This window comes from Paramisgurnus dabryanus, chromosome 1 (assembly GCF_030506205.2).
Source record: "Paramisgurnus dabryanus chromosome 1, PD_genome_1.1, whole genome shotgun sequence".
In the NCBI taxonomy this organism is placed as follows: domain Eukaryota; kingdom Metazoa; phylum Chordata; class Actinopteri; order Cypriniformes; family Cobitidae; genus Paramisgurnus; species Paramisgurnus dabryanus.
The window spans coordinates 54,307,257-54,325,091 of record NC_133337.1 but is presented as its reverse complement, the minus strand read 5'-3'; positions in this window follow the sequence as shown (position 1 = coordinate 54,325,091).

The window sequence follows — 17,835 nt, the reverse complement described above, 5'->3', positions numbered from 1 at the left end:
CCCGTGAACTCGTACTAGATCGATCTACTCCCAGTTCAGAGTCGTGAGTCGTGGTTTTGAAGTCGTGAGTTACGGGTTACCGGTTGCCTGGAACGCAGCATTAGTATGATTTCTCGAATCGTTCTCGCGGTACTTTGACGTCATGTGGTTGTTGGTTCTTGCAGCCGCGCCTGAAGTTGAACAAGTTTGTGTTGACGGCTTGAGGCACGCCGACAATGAGCCCGCGTTCTGAGTCTCAGAGGGAAATCAAGATGTCGAAGTGGGAAATTATATAAAAATTTACAGACAGGAGTGTGAGAGTGACCTGGCCCTGCCCTGTAGCAATAGATATATGGAAAATAGCATTGGAAGTTCTACAAACCGGACTCCGGATTGTCACACATCAATTAATGCCGTGGCGTGGATGAATTATCGGAGCATTTCAGGTGCAAAGATCCAAATATTCGGCTGTCATTAAGTCAATTCGGGCACCATGAACTTCAGCCAGACTGTACATAGTTTTGAAAAGTTCAGATGTTCATGTTCTTCAGCATCCTTGCAAGTCAACGTACAACCAACAGCCTATTATTGTTCTGCATTTAACGTTAAAGGTAAGCCTGTACGATCTCTCTCTCTCACACACCTGTTTATCAGGAGTAAATAGATAAAAAACAGACATTGTTAAATTTATAATTAACGAATTTGAATAAGCCTATCCTACAGCATAGCTGTATATGTAAACGAGTTATTGCCATTTTGCTATTGTGGTTCTCTAGCTGCTTAATCGCTAGCTTGGTGCATTACTTGTGGCAGTTAAAATAACTACGTTATATGATCAAATTGAACCAAAATGTTGATAAAATGTTGCGTTTGGACCGTTTTTGGGCTGAAAACCATCAACTCTATTTGCCAACACTGCCCCCCACCATTACGTAAAATTTATTTCTACCTCTGGGTCTGAACTTCTAATGAGTAGTGTTGTGCTAATATGTGACGTTAGGTATGCGTTTTTTTTTTGTTGTTGTATTGTTCAGAGCTCTTTACGTTGCTCACAGCTGTAGTTTTTGTGGTTGTATTACAGAGATGTTTGTTTATAACACTTTAAAACTTAATGTACCAAACCTATGTATTTTCTAGCTGGGGGAATTATATGCATTCATGTGATCGCCCCCTCTGGTATTTTAGACGCCCCCTCATCAGCGCTCGGCTGGCGCCGGTGTTGTGCCGAATTCTGTGACCTATCGAATTCTGTGACCAGGGGTCGCTGTTTAGCAATTTTTTCACGCGAGACCGCGCCGGGCGCCCGTGCACATTATCGTGAGCGCGGCAAGGGAGTTTCTAACGATATACGTGACCGCCCACTGAGCGATGACGTCATTTACCCTCGCTCGCTCTATTCTATCGTATGAATGAAGCAGTCAGACTTCGTGAGAAACGAACGCGCCGATTAAAATAACGCGAAATAGGTTCTAAAATACCAGAACATCACAAATGTTTTGTTTTTTTTACTTGCGGCTGTTGCCATTTAATGTTACACACATCTGGTAGGGAGTAACAACAGCTTACCGAAATCTGTGACCTCTCTCTGTTTCATTCAGAATTGCAATAATGTTACTCAAATTCAGTCTGGTGATGTCTAATCTCATCTGTAATATATCATTAAATGCATTTTGACCTGATGTTAACACTTACACACATACAGCAGCAGGGTCACACAATCTGACGGACAGTAAAAACACCCTACCGAAAACTGTGACCTCTCTCTGTTTCATTCAGAATTGCAATAATGTTACTCAAATTCAGTCTGGTGATGTATAATCTCATCTGTAATATATCATTAAATGCATTTTGACCTGATGTTAACACTTACACACATACAGCAGCAGGGTCACACAATCTGATGGACAGTAAAAACAGCCTACCGAAAACTGTGACCTCTCTCTGTTTCATTCAGAATTGCAATAATGTTACTCAAATTCAGTCAGGTGATGTATAATCTCATCTGTAATATATCATAAAATGCATTTTGACCTGATGTTAACACTTACACACATACAGCAGGGTCACACAATCTGATGGACAGTAAAAACAGCCTACCGAAAACTGTGACCTCTCTCTGTTTCATTCAGAATTGCAATAATGTTACCCAAATTCAGTCTGGTGATGTCTAATCTCATCTGTAATATATCATTAAATGCATTTTGACCTGATGTTAACACTTACACACATACAGCAGCAGGGTCACACAATCTGACGGACAGTAAAAACACCCTACCGAAAACTGTGACCTCTCTCTGTTTCATTCAGAATTGCAATAATGTTACTCAAATTCAGTCTGGTGATGTATAATCTCATCTGTAATATATCATTAAATGCATTTTGACCTGATGTTAACACTTACACACATACAGCAGCAGGGTCACACAATCTGACGGACAGTAAAAACACCCTACCGAAAACTGTGACCTCTCTCTGTTTCATTCAGAATTGCAATAATGTTACTCAAATTCAGTCTGGTGATGTATAATCTCATCTGTAATATATCATTAAATGCATTTTGACCTGATGTTAACACTTACACACATACAGCAGCAGGGTCACACAATCTGATGGACAGTAAAAACACCCTACCGAAAACTGTGACCTCTCTCTGTTTCATTCAGAATTGCAATAATGTTACTCAAATTCAGTCAGGTGATGTATAATGTCATCTGTAATATATCATTAAATGCATTTTGACCTGATGTTAACACTTACACACATACAGCAGGGTCACACAATCTGATGGACAGTAAAAACAGCCTACCGAAAACTGTGACCTCTCTCTGTTTCATTCAGAATTGCAATAATGTTACCCAAATTCAGTCTGGTGATGTATAATCTCATCTGTAATATATCATTAAATGCATTTTGACCTGATGTTAACACTTACACACATACAGCAGGGTCACACAATCTGATGGACAGTAAAAACAGCCTACCGAAATCTGTGACCTCTCTCTGTTTCATTCAGAATTGCAATAATGTTACTCAAATTCAGTCAGGTGATGTATAATCTCATCTTTTATTTATCATCAAATGCATTTTGACCTGATGTTAACACTTGCACACATACAGCAGCAGGGTCACACAATCTGACGGACAGTAAAAACACCCTACCGAAAACTGTGACCTCTCTCTGTTTCATTCAGAATTGCAATAATGTTACTCAAATTCAGTCAGGTGATGTATAATCTCATCTGTAATATATCATTAAATGCATTTTGACCTGATGTTAACACTTACACACATACAGCAGCAGGGTCACACAATCTGATGGACAGTAAAAACAGCCTACCGAAAACTGTGACCTCTCTCTGTTTCATTCAGAATTGCAATAATGTTACCCAAATTCAGTCTGGTGATGTATAATCTCATCTGTAATATATCATTAAATGCATTTTGACCTGATGTTAACACTTACACACATACAGCAGGGTCACACAATCTGATGGACAGTAAAAACAGCCTACCGAAAACTGTGACCTCTCTCTGTTTCATTCAGAATTGCAATAATGTTACTCAAATTCAGTCAGGTGATGTATAATGTCATCTGTAATATATCATTAAATGCATTTTGACCTGATGTTAACACTTACACACATACAGCAGCAGGGTCACACAATCTGATGGACAGTAAAAACAGCCTACCGAAAACTGTGACCTCTCTCTGTTTCATTCAGAATTGAAATAATGTTACTCAAATTCAGTCAGGTGATGTATAATCTCATCTTTTATTTATCATCAAATGCATTTTGACCTGATGTTAACACTTGCACACATACAGCAGCAGGGTCACACAATCTGACGGACAGTAAAAACACCCTACCGAAAACTGTGACCTCTCTCTGTTTCATTCAGAATTGCAATAATGTTACTCAAATTCAGTCAGGTGATGTATAATCTCATCTGTAATATATCATTAAATGCATTTTGACCTGATGTTAACACTTACACACATACAGCAGCAGGGTCACACAATCTGATGGACAGTAAAAACAGCCTACCGAAAACTGTGACCTCTCTCTGTTTCATTCAGAATTGCAATAATGTTACCCAAATTCAGTCTGGTGATGTATAATCTCATCTGTAATATATCATTAAATGCATTTTGACCTGATGTTAACACTTACACACATACAGCAGGGTCACACAATCTGATGGACAGTAAAAACAGCCTACCGAAAACTGTGACCTCTCTCTGTTTCATTCAGAATTGCAATAATGTTACTCAAATTCAGTCAGGTGATGTATAATGTCATCTGTAATATATCATTAAATGCATTTTGACCTGATGTTAACACTTACACACATACAGCAGGGTCACACAATCTGATGGACAGTAAAAACAGCCTACCGAAAACTGTGACCTCTCTCTGTTTCATTCAGAATTGCAATAATGTTACTCAAATTCAGTCAGGTGATGTATAATGTCATCTGTAATATATCATTAAATGCATTTTGACCTGATGTTAACACTTACACACATACAGCAGGGTCACACAATCTGATGGACAGTAAAAACAGCCTACCGAAAACTGTGACCTCTCTCTGTTTCATTCAGAATTGCAATAATGTTACCCAAATTCAGTCTGGTGATGTATAATCTCATCTGTAATATATCATTAAATGCATTTTGACCTGATGTTAACACTTACACACATACAGCAGCAGGGTCACACAATCTGATGGACAGTAAAAACAGCCTACCGAAAACTGTGACCTCTCTCTGTTTCATTCAGAATTGCAATAATGTTACTCAAATTCAGTCAGGTGATGTATAATGTCATCTGTAATATATCATTAAATGCATTTTGACCTGATGTTAACACTTACACACATACAGCAGGGTCACACAATCTGATGGACAGTAAAAACAGCCTACCGAAAACTGTGACCTCTCTCTGTTTCATTCAGAATTGCAATAATGTTACCCAAATTCAGTCTGGTGATGTCTAATCTCATCTGTAATATATCATTAAATGCATTTTGACCTGATGTTAACACTTACACACATACAGCAGCAGGGTCACACAATCTGACGGACAGTAAAAACACCCTACCGAAAACTGTGACCTCTCTCTGTTTCATTCAGAATTGCAATAATGTTACTCAAATTCAGTCTGGTGATGTATAATCTCATCTGTAATATATCATTAAATGCATTTTGACCTGATGTTAACACTTACACACATACAGCAGCAGGGTCACACAATCTGATGGACAGTAAAAACAGCCTACCGAAAACTGTGACCTCTCTCTGTTTCATTCAGAATTGCAATAATGTTACCCAAATTCAGTCTGGTGATGTATAATCTCATCTGTAATATATCATTAAATGCATTTTGACCTGATGTTAACACTTGCACACATACAGCAGGGTCACACAATCTGATGGACAGTAAAAACAGCCTACCGAAATCTGTGACCTCTCTCTGTTTCATTCAGAATTGCAATAATGTTACCCAAATTCAGTCAGGTGATGTATAATCTCATCTTTTATTTATCATCAAATGCATTTTGACCTGATGTTAACACTTGCACACATACAGCAGGGTCACACAATCTGACGGACAGTAAAAACACCCTACCGAAAACTGTGACCTCTCTCTGTTTCATTCAGAATTGCAATAATGTTACTCAAATTCAGTCTGGTGATGTATAATCTCATCTGTAATATATCATTAAATGCATTTTGACCTGATGTTAACACTTACACACATACAGCAGCAGGGTCACACAATCTGATGGACAGTAAAAACAGCCTACCGAAAACTGTGACCTCTCTCTGTTTCATTCAGAATTGCAATAATGTTACTCAAATTCAGTCAGGTGATGTATAATCTCATCTGTAATATATCATTAAATGCATTTTGACCTGATGTTAACACTTACACACATACAGCAGGGTCACACAATCTGATGGACAGTAAAAACAGCCTACCGAAAACTGTGACCTCTCTCTGTTTCATTCAGAATTGCAATAATGTTACCCAAATTCAGTCTGGTGATGTATAATCTCATCTGTAATATATCATTAAATGCATTTTGACCTGATGTTAACACTTGCACACATACAGCAGGGTCACACAATCTGATGGACAGTAAAAACAGCCTACCGAAATCTGTGACCTCTCTCTGTTTCATTCAGAATTGCAATAATGTTACTCAAATTCAGTCAGGTGATGTATAATCTCATCTTTTATTTATCATCAAATGCATTTTGACCTGATGTTAACACTTGCACACATACAGCAGGGTCACACAATCTGATGGACAGTAAAAACAGCCTACCGAAAACTGTGACCTCTCTCTGTTTCATTCAGAATTGCAATAATGTTACCCAAATTCAGTCAGGTGATGTATAATCTCATCTTTTATTTATCATCAAATGCATTTTGACCTGATGTTAACACTTGCACACATACAGCAGGGTCACACAATCTGATGGACAGTAAAAACAGCCTACCGAAAACTGTGACCTCTCTCTGTTTCATTCAGAATTGCAATAATGTTACCCAAATTCAGTCAGGTGATGTCTAATCTCATCTGTAATATATCATAAAATGCATTTTGACCTGATGTTAACACTTACACACATACAGCAGGGTCACACAATCTGATGGACAGTAAAAACAGCCTACCGAAATCTGTGACCTCTCTCTGTTTCATTCAGAATTGCAATAATGTTACTCAAATTCAGTCAGGTGATGTATAATCTCATCTTTTATTTATCATCAAATGCATTTTGACCTGATGTTAACACTTGCACACATACAGCAGGGTCACACAATCTGATGGACAGTAAAAACAGCCTACCGAAAACTGTGACCTCTCTCTGTTTCATTCAGAATTGCAATAATGTTACCCAAATTCAGTCAGGTGATGTATAATCTCATCTTTTATTTATCATCAAATGCATTTTGACCTGATGTTAACACTTGCACACATACAGCAGGGTCACACAATCTGATAGACAGTATACACATGTATGTGTGTAAGTGTTAACATCAGGTCAAAATGCATTTAATGATATATTACAGATGAGATTATACATCACCTGACTGAATTTGGGTAACATTATTGCAATTCTGAATGAAACAGAGAGAGGTCACAGTTTTCGGTAGGCTGTTTTTACTGTCCATCAGATTGTGTGACCCTGCTGTATGTGTGTAAGTGTTAACATCAGGTCAAAATGCATTTAATGATATATTACAGATGAGATTATACATCACCAGACTGAATTTGAGTAACATTATTGCAATTCTGAATGAAACAGAGAGAGGTCACAGTTTTCGGTAGGCTGTTTTTACTGTCCATCAGATTGTGTGACCCTGCTGCTGTATGTGTGTAAGTGTTAACATCAGGTCAAAATGCATTTAATGATATATTACAGATGAGATTATACATCACCAGACTGAATTTGAGTAACATTATTGCAATTCTGAATGAAACAGAGAGAGGTCACAGTTTTCGGTAGGCTGTTTTTACTGTCCATCAGATTGTGTGACCCTGCTGCTGTATGTGTGTAAGTGTTAACATCAGGTCAAAATGCATTTAATGATATATTACAGATGAGATTATACATCACCAGACTGAATTTGAGTAACATTATTGCAATTCTGAATGAAACAGAGAGAGGTCACAGTTTTCGGTAGGCTGTTTTTACTGTCCGTCAGATTGTGTGACCCTGCTGCTGTATGTGTGTTAGTGTTAACATCAGGTCAAAATGCATTTAATGATATATTACAGATGAGATTAGACATCACCAGACTGAATTTGAGTAACATTATTGCAATTCTGAATGAAACAGAGAGAGGTCACAGATTTCGGTAAGCTGTTGTTACTCCCTACCAGATGTGTGTAACATTAAATGGCAACAGCCGCAAGTAAAAAAAACAAAACATTTGTGATGTTCTGGTATTTTAGAACCTATTTCGCGTTATTTTAATCGGCGCGTTCGTTTCTCACGAAGTCTGACTGCTTCATTCATACGATAGAATAGAGCGAGCGAGGGTAAATGACGTCATCGCTCAGTGGGCGGTCACGTATATCGTTAGAAACTCCCTTGCCGCGCTCACGATAATGTGCACGGGCGCCCGGCGCGGTCTCGCGTGAAAAAATTGCTAAACAGCGACCCCTGGTCACAGAATTCGATAGGTCACAGAATTCGGCACAACACCGGCACTGGCTGGGTTGTTTTAACCCATTTTTGGGTCAAATATAAATATTTTTTGGGTTAATAACCCAGCATTTTTGAGTATGTGGGATCATGGAGAATTTATTTAGATGTGATACATCAATGGGCAACCTGTTTAATACAGTCTCACCCCTACTGATGTCTGATGTATCAGCCTGATCTCACAAAAATTTTACATATTGTATGAGTTGGCTAATTAGTATGAATTCATACAAAGTTAATCATGCAAAATCGTACGATTCTCATGAAAAAGACGACAACGAAACTGAAACCCTAACCCCAACGTCACAGGGGTTCAGGCCAGCGTTCGAATTGAAGGGGGTCTGGGGGGTCCCGGACCTGCAATAAGCCTTGAGGGATCCCCCATAAAGCAAAAAAATATAAATTAGGGGGGTCCTCTGGTTTTTATAAAAAATTTTCATGTTGCGCTGTCACAAAGCGATAGGCTACTGTCCGTTATTTGTCCCAATTTCGCAATAAACTAATTCAAATGATTTTTGTCTGAAATAAATATAAACTCGCAAGTGCGCCTCATGCTGTTTTCTGGAGGAATTGACAGACGAGTTAATGTCTCTGTCTGGGTGTGGATTATTTTCACCTCAGTGACGGTAAGAATATTTGGTAATCTTTAGGGTTAGGTTTTTTTTATTCTTCTGAAACTATTATTCCATAGCCGTTGCGAGGCTACACACCCAAATTAACATCTGGTCCACCAAGTCAAAAGAAACACAAAATGTTTTATTGGGAAAGCAGAAGAAATCACGCATAAATGATAACAAATTATAGTCTCTTTTTAATAATAATCGCTCAAATATGCATCATTCAGAAATAAATAACTATTTATAGAAAGTTAACTTTGCAAATGTTAACATGCAAGCGATTTTAAACAATTTGAGCGCAAGATGTCTTTAACATCTGTTGTGTGTGCGCACAGACAATGAGGCACACACATACTCAAATAGACCACTGCGCTAGATAGTGCTGGTTTGGTACCATTCTAGCTGGCGCAACAGCTTAACCAGTGGCCAGCTTACATAAATTGCTAGTTTTACAATTCACTCATCAAATTTTTCCTTCAGAACTGGTCATAACAACCACAAAGTTGACAGCACCTATTGACTCCTGTTGTATTTTTATAGTGAAAGTTGGATCAACTTAACAAATTACTTCAACTTTAAATAAAATGTTCTCACTTTATGTAAAAAAGGTAAGTTAATAAAGCTTAAATGTTTTAGGTGTTGCCAATTGAAGTCATTTTTTAAGTAGATCCAACTTTTACTTTTTACAGTGTATGGAAGTCAATGGGTGCCAAAAATGCTGCAATACTGCATGCAAGTTTAATCAAATTGGTTATGCAATTACAAGTCAATTAAACCTACAATTTTAAGTTTTTGACTAATATTTAGTTGACATAACTTTAAAAAACTTAAAAAAATAATAACTTTAATGAGCACCTATTTAATTGCTAAAAACAATGTTATTTTGTGTATTTGGTATAATATAATGTGTTTGCAAGGTTTATTGTAAAAAACAACATTATTTTCCACATACCGTACATTTTTGTAGCTCCAGATTTCACTCTCTGCCTGAAACGCATGGATTTGAAAAGCTCTGTGTCCCTGATTGGCCAGTTTATCTGTACGATTGGCCTTGATACCTTTGACGTCAGCCGGAAATGTGACGCTCCTTACCAGTTTTGAAAGATTCGGTTGCTAACAGGAGTTAATTTACAGGCTGTTAGTCAAAGCGGGAGGAATTATGATAATGTCGATCTTCTCTACATCTCAGGAAGTGAACTGTTGCCTACAATCCGTGTGTTTGTTGTATTCCAAGAAAAGAGATTTTCGTTGGAGACGATAACTGGCATCTTCGTTTACTTTGGGGTTTGTACCTTTTGCAGATCATTAACATGAACTAATACACACCGAAGGAAATTTAAAAACGTGAATCGGACAATAGGTGCTCTTTAAGTTAAAATTATTTAACTTAATTTGATATGATTTTTTTACAGTGTGTGTATTTGCCATCGTTTATCAAAAAATATCAGAATAAAGAAACAGGCCTAAAAACAACATGAGGGTGAGTAAATGATGACAGAAAAATTTTTTTTTTTGATGAACTATCCCTTTAAGAAGCCTGGTAAGGACACATGTTGATTACATGTTAGTGACCAGCATCAGAAACTAAATATAATCGCGTGTTGTTCTTTTCAGCAGGGATTTTGGAAGTGAGCTAAGAGGTAATACTGCATTGATGAATACACATACACCTGAGCCAAACTCACACAGTCCACTGAAATTTGGCGCCACTCTCTCCTGCGTGGCTACAGTGGCCAATTTGTGCAAAGTATGTGTTATGTTAAAACTGACGAGTTTGCTAAACCACAAATTTTTGCGCGGGCTCATTGAGTGGGTCATTGTGTGTGTGTACCCTGGATGGGGATATTTGTTAGTTGATGATGATTGTGAGTGTCACAGTTTCCTTAAGTGTTGCCATATCCGAGTCTGAGTATAGACAGGCTCAGCCAACAAACACTGTACCCAATGTGTGTGCGTGTGTGTGTTTAACATTTGGGGCCAGATCACATTTACACATCAAACTTGTGTTGAGAAGATACAGTCTCACCTTAGCTTGTGAACACTTTCATTGTGTAAATGCTTCCTACTCGACAACACAAAAAATAAAAGTGAAAAATGAACTTTGCCTTTGAAACTCTTGTTTAAGTTGTGTTTTTAAGCATTTATCTTTGAGATGGTTGGCTGTGGTTTTAGGCTCTGCTGGAGACAGTTTTCCCAAGTGATACTGGATATGCTTGGATCTCAAGTGCTTGGATATCTAACAGCACTAATTTTAAGTATTTTTTATTATTTTTTTTTACAGAAAGACGTTTACTACTGGATATGAATCTGGTAAATATTATGAAAAGGAGGTAAGAGTAATACATTAAAAACAAAAAGACCTTTGAGGTTTCTGAACATTTTATAACCTCACATTCATATGATTTGGCTCCTCACGGCCCCTGGGTTATACGTCTGTATTAACTATGAACGTGGCTGTCTTGGTAATTAGCATAGCTGATGTTAGAGGTTAAGGGGCTCCATTGAGAGCAGTGAAAGAGAGTTTAAGAAAACAGGGGTTGCCTTCACTTAGTAGCCTACGGGTTACCGCGACATTCTCAAGGCTCTGCCAAATTGTTCTGCAAACACTGTCGATACATTCCCCAAACATACTCGATGATTTCCCTAAACAGTCTGCGTGTAGCTGTATGAGCCAATGCGTTTCATCAGCCTGATCAGCGTGCCTGTCTTTACACTGTCATGGTCCCCCTGCATATTGTCTAAATATTGTCAGCGTAATGCTTATAGTTCCTCTAAAGTTGTCATTACGTTTTTAGCAGACGGGGTCCTGAACCTTGTTTCAACTCTCGATACTCATAGATTGCAATGTTGCTGATAATAAAATGAATGAACCTTTGACCTCCAGGCTTCTCGATTCACACCACATGATTACCAATCACACCCATAGTGCCATAGCGATGACATCATATATTTCTGATATACACGACAGGGTGCAAAATGCACCAATCTGTCTCACTTAATTATGAAAACTCAAGGTTATACAGGGCTGCAGAAGTTAATGAGGAGGTTTCCCAGACAGGGCTCATCCTAAAGCCAGATCAACACGAAAGCCAGTGCTTCCTCTATCCGATTTTTTTATCCAATCTTTTTTCCTTCCGTTGTTGATCCAACAAATCGGTGAACAAATGGCAGAAACAACGCCTTAAGGTGCGTGTCGTAATGAGGATGCGTATCATCAAAACAAGTTACCTTTCAGCTTTTATGACACCAGGGTTTAAATACAGATCAACATTCATGACGAGAAATGTCTGCAAACTGGAATAATGCAGAGATGAGGGAGCTCCTCACTATCTGTGCTGAAACTGAGATCGATCACCAGCTTCATAGAACTGCACACGTAATGCGAAAGTCATGATCAAATAAGATTATTAATGAACGTATGTGGTTTCACCAGAGCGAAATAGCGGATGATAAGCAAACGTACACATTTTTTCTGTGTATTTTCTAGACTGATCTCATGGAAATTTGTGTTATAGTCACGAAATATTTGATAAATTTATTCTTGCCCATGGAACAAAATTCTGCTTTTTTCTTGCCTTGAGCATAAATTTTTTTCATGTCACTTGCAAAAATTTTAATAAATAGTTTTTCGTGTCAGTGGCACGACTTTCTTTTTGTGTCATTTAAAGTAGTTTCTTTTGTTGTTTTTTCCTATTTTCATACCATTGTCGCTTGGGGTTGGGGTTAGAATGACTTTGTTACATTTAGACATCCTAACCCAGACCCCAACTCTAACCCCAGCCTCAGGCGAGAATAGTTTTAAAAGCGGAAGAAAAACATGTAGAAACCAATACGCAAAAGTATCCTAACCCAATCCCCAAATCTAACCCCAACCGACAATGATTTAAAAAAAGGGGGGACATTTTTTGAAGACAATACATAAAATGACCCAAACAAGAAAGTCGTGCCACCGACACGAAAAACTATTTATAGAAATTCGTGACACGAAAAAAAGTTGAATTTCGTGTCATGTTCACAAATAAATTACTCACATTTTTCGTGACTATAACACGTGACTTTCGGTGAGATCATGTTGGTATTTTTCGTAATGTTAGAAAAGAGCTAAAATATACAGATTGGCTGTCCACAAGAAGACACAGGGGTGTTGGTTTCAGTTTATCTGCTCTGGGACCTGGTTTAAAAAATATTGGATTCAGGCTCCCATCTGGAAGAAACAATAGATAAAAATCGATTGATATCTCTGATTCAACTATTTTTTTTTACGTATATAGCTACGTATATTTTAGATAGCCTCATTTGAGCTGCCTTAATTTAAATAAAATTCTTACACTGCCACATCTTAACCACTGATCAAATGACTGGATTGCGCATGACGTCACAACTGTGAAGCCATCGCGCCGCCATGTTGGTATACCCAAACATTCTATTAATCAGTGGACGTTATCAGATTTTAATGATAAAACATCACTTTACTAGTCTCTGTTTTTATATCTGAAGTCTCCCTGTACATTATTACAACGCAAACGTCCTAAGCATTTTAATAGTTATTTACTGAAAGTTGTACATTTTGCTTTTTAATCAGTTATTATACATTCATCTTTATTACAGTATCAGATCAGCAGACAGACCGCAGCATATTTAGTATTAATGACAAACGTGCTCATCCTGAAATCTAAATAAATAATCATGTTTTGTACCGTATGTCTGTGCACGCAATAATTTGCTGATTTTGTAATAAGGTTAACTTTACAGATTACCTAAACTTATTCAGAGAAATAACGCTGACCGTGCAGCTTAATGTCAAAAAACATTATTTATACCCGTGTCATTAACAGAATGCAGCAAACACACTCACCTTAAAGATTTTTTATAAATCCATTATCCTGCCCGATTAAAACATAAACATTGCAATAACACCAGAATTAACTATTATTTTACGTACACATATCCTAAAAATGCATCTTGCGTGACTGATACGCTGTAAAGCGGGTGAAATTAGATCATGATTTTGAATGGAAGTCAATGACGCCCTCTGCCGGTTGGGTATACCAAGATGGCCGCTCGAACTCTGCACTGGCTTCACCTCATGCTGTTACGTTAAGCTTTCTATGCGCAATCCAGTCATTTATATAGATTAGTGATCTTAACATATATCAGTGCCATTGTTTCGTCTCAAGATGCACACCTGAATTGTTTTTTGTAATATGTTTGTAAACAATCCTTAAATGTCCCAATATAACTAAGGCCTGGATTAATTTAAACCCTGTTCGGGAAACCAGCCCGATAATGGCTAATAAAGCTTTATTTTTATTTGCCTCCTTTTGAATTCTTCTATCCTCTGCCCACTTCACCACTTAATGTTTCTGGCCTACATTTTTATACCTTTCCTCTTTGTCTCTTGTTACCATTTTCTTTGTCTCTCCAAGGTCAGATGAGAAAAACAGAGCCGACGTAGACACGGAGCATGAGGACAAAGTATTAACAAGCCAGACGGTATGTGTCACAATTCAAGGACTTACTGTATGTGTTTAGATCCTGCCAATCCAACACAACCCTGCCCATAGCTGGGAAAATGGATGTACTGTAATGAAAGAATAAGCTTGAAATATTGAGCCTACTCAGTTTTTACTCTTTAACCAAATATTTAAAATTTTCAGGCGCAGAGCGTTACCCACTTTCCATTTTATTCTGATAATTTTAAGTTCATTATGCCTGATTTTATTTACGTTTTTTGAGATTTTTATAGTATACATCAAAAATACAACAAATTGTTTAAGATTACATTTGGGTTTACAGAGGATTGCATATACTGTAGACTGAAGAAAAAGTGACAGTGAAAAAAAGCAGAGTAAAGTAACAGTCCAAGAGTTTGTTATCCTCCAGGGTGTCTTTTTGGAGAAATATCAAACTTTAAGCAGTAACATAGAGACCCCCTAACCCCAGTGACCCACCCACACATCCACCTCCAGTGCTCTGTAGATCTCATCCACCAGTGAAGAATACTGTAGTAAGACTTATCACATCCACAGGATAGAAGGGTCAGGTTCAGGATGTAGGGGCAAGACAACCTCAAATTGGCCTTTAAATCAAAATGATTGGAGTGTATATCAGGAGGGAGGCCGGGGCTCTTACATCTAATGGTTTTTAAAGTATTTTTTTGCTACGGAAATGTCTGCCACCACGACTGGCCGTCTTGCCACATGGTCCTGATAACAGGCTTCATGTTTCTCAGTCAGATGGTCTGATTAATGGAGATTTATGGAGAGGAGATTTATGAAAAGTCATGGGAGAACGTGTTTCGCAAAGTCTCTGCTTAGACAGAGAGGTAAAGTAGGATGAAAGAAGCAGGCAACGTCGGGGTTAACACTTTTTTAAAATGGGCTGGAAAATGGAAATTAGATGTTTTGCCAATCCCCCACCTACATAGTGAGTCATGATGTGATTTAAAGAACCTAAAGATGAAATCATTAGAAGGTAGAGGAATGGAAAGATAATGTATATAATCTTAAATCGGTTTGGTTGATTCACATAATAAGCGGAATATAACCGAGAGACGAAGTTCAAGAGAAAACATTGTTTTTTTATTCAAATGAACATGTGTCAGCTGTAAATGGTTTTTCCTCTGCAGAACCGGCTGATTATTAATGACAGTATGGCAGAAACTTAATCCGGTTACACGCTTCTCTGTCTTTTCTACTCTGAGCCGAGCTAGAACACCAAACAGGCTGATGCAACATTAAAAACACAGAGAGAAATGCTTATAAGGACAAAGGGCGCGTCAAATACATTATTTTTATCTTTGGCAAAATGCACGATTATTCATTGTTTGAAATGCTGCGACAGGAATCGCACATCAACAGCTTAAATTTCTAATGCGATCACACGTTGTGCAGATCATCTACAGCTGTTGGTTTTCATACAATGAAAATGCATGGTGAGTGCTGTTAAGTTCAGTTGTGATTAAGCTTTCAAAATGTATTAGGTCAAGATTTTAATGCTACACAAAAATAAAGTGTGGCATTAATACAAAATTAGTGGTGCTTTAAATAGTAATTCCTTGGACTAAACTGTTTTTGGGCCAGATTTACTAAATGGGGAAAATTTGTGTGACAGCGCAATTGCGAAAAAGTGCAAATGGGAGTGGTTATATCTAAGGGTTATTTACCAAAAAGGCACAAATTAAAGCGCAACAGCTGATTTCCATAATGACCAACGCAATCTACTAAGAGGAGTCAGGGTCACAAATAAATTGCTTGGCAAACAATATTTTTGAATAATATGTGGAAAAATTTTCTCTGATCTCCACAAGCTCTCTTATCTCTGATGCCTTCTTCTATCAGCAACAATTGCAGCCATTTCAAGTGCAAAATGATAAAAACAAGCTTTTTCGGTGCTAAATAATACCAGTAATATAAGCGCAAGCAGTGGTGGCCGGTGACTTCTCTTCCAAGGGGTGCATGATCATGCATCATGTCAAAATAAGTGCCATGCATCAAAATAAGTGCCTGCTGCACATGCGTCAAAAGGTTTTATGATAAAAGAGACGCTCATGTCCACAAAATACTCGCAAGACACTAACTTAACACTAAACTCTGATTACACTTGAGATTAGGAGAGAATCTGGCAAACGTGAGCGTCTCTTTATCATAAACCACTTTGAAGCATTTGCAGCAAGCATGTATTGCATGATGCACATGACAGTCCCTCCAGAAAAACACGATTATGCGATCGCATGATTTAATGCATAATGAGCCGAAGTCCGCATATTTATGCGGGGGCCAAATTTTTTTTCAAATACGCCGCACTTTCGCCGCATAAATGCACTGAAAAAAACGATACATTCAATTTACTCAATTTTTTTAGGTAAGTGGTTGCAATCAATTTATTTAAGCTACATTTAAACAAAAGTTTTTTATTTTATTTTACTTTACTGATCTTTTATGTTTAAGTGTAGCTTAAAGCTCCACTGTGTACTTTTTTGAGTTAATTCTTAGCAAAAACCCATGTTTTCTTTCAAAAGTATGTGCTCATTTATGTGTAATTACTTCCACCCACTAATCAAAGTATTCTTGCAAGTGTAGAACCTGCTATTTAAAATACATACGGTCGAGTCGCTCGACTGGCTGAATCCATGTTGTGCTCAGTTCACAGCTCACCCCTTGCTTTTGAAATGCATAGAGAAGCTACGGTAGCAACCACCAGACAAACATGTCATGATTGGAGACAACGTAATAAAAAAGTTTGTCCGTTAAGACTGTAGAAACATGGTGGCACAAAATGGCGACTTCCATGGAGGGGGACCCTCGGTGTATGTAGATAAAAACGTCTCATTCTAAAGTAATAAAAACATAACGGTTCATTATGAAAGGTCTTTATACACCCCTGATAATATAGTTTTGTATATTATTTTGCATTTCTGTCAAGAGATCCTTCTAAAAATTACACACTGCACCTTTAAATAAATTGAATGCAACCACTTACCTTAAAAAAATTGTTAAATTGAATGAATAATTTTTTTCAGTGCCGCACGCTTGGATGATTTCATAATCCCTGCTTTTTTATTGGGGCATTTCCGGGCCGTCCCCCCCAAACAGGTTGTTGTGCCCCCTACACAGTTTATTTTATTAATTTATTATATATCAAGAATAATTAAATTAAACATTCAATGTTTCATGACTTTTAATGTAATCAAATAAGAAAAATATAGTTGATATGTTTTTTTAATTAAAATAGACCAGTTTCTCTGATTGGTTGTATTGTGGCGTCTCGTGCGTCTTTACGTCTTTAGCATAATAATGTGACTTGATACTAGCAACGTGTTTTTTCGTGGCATTTTATAGATCGTGTAAAATATGGATATTAGAAGACTTAGAATGAACCAGCACCGCCTGCTCCATCTGACTTCATGCAAACACAGATTGGCCCAAACTCGGAGATTAGAGGTTGAGGCGGAATTTTTTAGTCTACAGGACACTGTTTTAAGAAAGTTTAATATTCGCACACGCCGCCTTTAGCTTT